Source organism: Equus caballus, chromosome X, assembly GCF_041296265.1.
Source record: "Equus caballus isolate H_3958 breed thoroughbred chromosome X, TB-T2T, whole genome shotgun sequence".
Taxonomy (NCBI): Eukaryota; Metazoa; Chordata; class Mammalia; order Perissodactyla; family Equidae; genus Equus; species Equus caballus.
In genome coordinates, this window is record NC_091715.1 from 114240400 (window position 1) to 114243581 (window position 3182).

The window sequence follows — 3182 nt, forward strand, 5'->3', positions numbered from 1 at the left end:
ACCATGATTCATTTAACCAGTCTGATACTGATGAACCTTTCTATTGCCACCAACTTTTCCATACTAAAACAATGCTACTGAAAATTCTATCTATCTTTTTGCCTACTTATGAGATTTTCTACAGCAAATTGCTTTTGTCAAGCAATATATGCATTATAAATTTTTATAGAGATTGCCAAATTGACCTCTGAAATGTTTACAATGATATATAAATGTGTGAATTAGTTGTGTAGAACTTTCACAATTACATAAACTACCTACAGAGCTATATAAAGGAAGGACAGTTATTTCTGATCATTGAACAGTAACATCTGAATAATCCTAAGAATACTTATTGCTTACCTTGCTTGGCTTCATTCTGAATTTGGATTTTGACCCAAGTTTAAGTAATTTCACATGAGTTCTAATCCTACCCTGATATTCAGAAGGCAAAATCTGTTCTTTCAATTAAATAATTTTATCTCAGTAGGAGTTGTTACATTCAAATTAAACCCTTAAATTGCATACTTAGTGATAAGGATACTTTTTTCATAAGATTTAATATTCTGTTAGGGAAACTAGACTTAGCCTTAGGATGCATTAACAACATAAGATTAAACTACAGGGGCCATAGGCAAGATGACAGACTAGGCGGTCCCAGCCCTCGTACCCCAACAAAAACAACTACCCATGTATGAAAATAGTGCTGGGAGAGTTCCAGAGTACAATTAAGAAGCTACAGCAACAAAGTAAAGCACAAAAACCAAGGATGACATCATAGAAAAGTGTAGGAAGCATTTTCCCTGTACCACCCCATCCCCTAGGCCAGCACAGCATGGCAGCAAGGGGGATCCCCTTTGCTGTCTTCTCCCCGTGAGGCAAAAGGACAACAGCATCCTTCACCACTGAGGACCCCAACAGCTCTTGCTGCCACCACAGAAACTCACAGCTTTTGCTACCGAGGCCCCCCCATAGTCCTTGTCTGTGCCGACCCTAGCATTGATGCTGATAGACCTGCCTAAAGTACACACCACTGCCCCAACCCTTCCCCAGAGCCAGAGGCACTGCTGCATCCCCCTGGAGCAGGGGCTGCCACTAGAACCCCAATACACACAAGGCTAGGGCCACCCCCACCACCTTCCCAGCCTTGATGCTACTGTGGGCAAACCTGTGCTCTGGTAGCACCACTGTGCATGTGCCTATAGCCCTGTCTTGATATTGGTACTGAGTGGGTACCTGTACTTCAACCCTGCTGCCACCCCCATCCCATCCTCAAACTGGCATCTCCACGTGCACCTAGCATCCCCATGTGTCCCTGTACTCAGTGCTGGACCCTGTGCCACCATGCACCCCACACAGGTGGCACCCTTGTGCCCACCTTAGGTGAATGGCTTTCCCCACTGAAGTTTGTCTATAAAGGCAGTAAAAGATGACTGCACCTTCAAATGTGCAGACACGAATTCAAGATTACAAGGAACGTGAAAAATCAAGGAAACGTGACGTCACCAAAGGAAGACAAATTTCCAGTAACCAACCAAGTAATAAAGATCTACGAATTACCTGACAGAGAATTCAAATTAATTGTTTTAAAGAAGGTCAGCAAGCTACAAGAGAACAAAGATACAAACAACATCAAGAAAGCACATGAACAAAACAAGCATTGCAACAATGAGATAAAAATTATAAAAAAGAAACAAATTCTGGAGCTGAAGAATACAATAGATAAAATTAAAAAATCAGTAGAGAACTTGAATATTAGACTTGATCAATCAGAAAAACAAGAATCACTGAATTTGAAGACAAGTCAAAGTCATTGGGGGACAATAGTAGCCTACAAGGGTCGTCACAGACAATGCAGTGGCCAGGCGTGCCATGCAGCATCGGGGCCTTCCATGCGGTAGGGCAGCCTGACCTTGGGCCTCCCTCTGGTTCCTAGGAAGTTGGCCATTGGTCAGAGCAGAAGCAGCAGCAGAAGCTCCAGCACATCTCTTCCCCTTCAGCCTGAGCTGGGGGAAACCAGGCTTCCCAGGTGCCTGGGTGGGGGATCAGCTGCCCAGGAATGAGAATTCTTTCCACCAGGATATGGAGACTGTTCAAGCACCAAAAGCATAAAGTTATCATTGTTGGGCTGGATAATGCAGGGAAAACTACCATCCTTTATCGGTTTTCTATGAATGAAGTTGTACATACGTTCCCTACAACAGAAAGTAATATAGAAGAGAGTGATTAATAGTACACGTTTCCTAATGCGGGATGTAGGTGGACAAGAATCTCTTCATTCTTCCTGGAACATTTACTCTACTAACAGAGTTTGTAACAGTTGCTGTGGACAGTACAGACAGAGAAAGAATTTCTGTAACTGGAGAAGAGTTCTATAAAATGTTAGCACGTGAGAACTTAAGGGAAGCTGGATTGTTGATTTTTGCTGATAAATGAGATGCTAAAGAATGCTTGACTATAGCAGAAGTCTCCCAGTTTTTAGAACTGACTTCCATTAAAGATCCCCAGTGACATATCCAGGCAGGCATGCTCTGTTCTTACTAGTGAGGGACTATGCCAAGGACTTGAATGGATGATTTCACGACGTGAGATTAAATGATCTCTACTGACCTCTTCTAACAGACTTTGTATAAATGAAGTGCTGGACTTTACCTGAAAGCAGCAAAAATTAATGGTTTAGATATATTTATAATAAACTGATTTAAACTTTTTCTATAAGAGGAAAAATTAAGACCACTTATTTGAAAACAAACACAAAGTCTCACCTTCCAATCTGCTTTCTCATCAGTTCCTTCCAAAGCAAGGTCTTAAAGCTATGATTGACACTATTCTCATAACGAATCCTCTCAGGACGTTGTCTAGCCTGTGCTCAGTATAAAAGAGGAGGAAGGCATTTTAACATTAAGAGCTTTATTATCAGCATAACCCTCCCTAGCTGAATGTCCTTCTCTTCTTTTTCCATGAAGTCAAAAAGACAAATCACAAATATTCAGTTTATAATATTTTAAAATGTCATGTTACTTATGGAAAGTATTTTGGGTAAAGTTGTCTATGTACTGTCTATATACCTCAAGTTCAAGTTAATGGCTTTGATTTATGTTCTAAAGAAAGAAAAGTGAACAACAAAAATTAATAATATCCTTAGTTAGGGGCCGGCTCCGTGGCCAAGTAGTTAAGTTCGCGTGCTCTGCTGCGGCAGACCA

General features: G+C 41.3%; 1 pseudogene; it reads left to right on the forward strand.

Moving 5' to 3' along the window:
* The first annotated feature begins 2038 nt into the window (after positions 1-2038).
* LOC138921986 (ADP-ribosylation factor-like protein 5A pseudogene) lies at positions 2039-2578 on the forward strand (annotated as a pseudogene).
* The last annotated feature ends 604 nt before the right edge of the window (positions 2579-3182 follow it).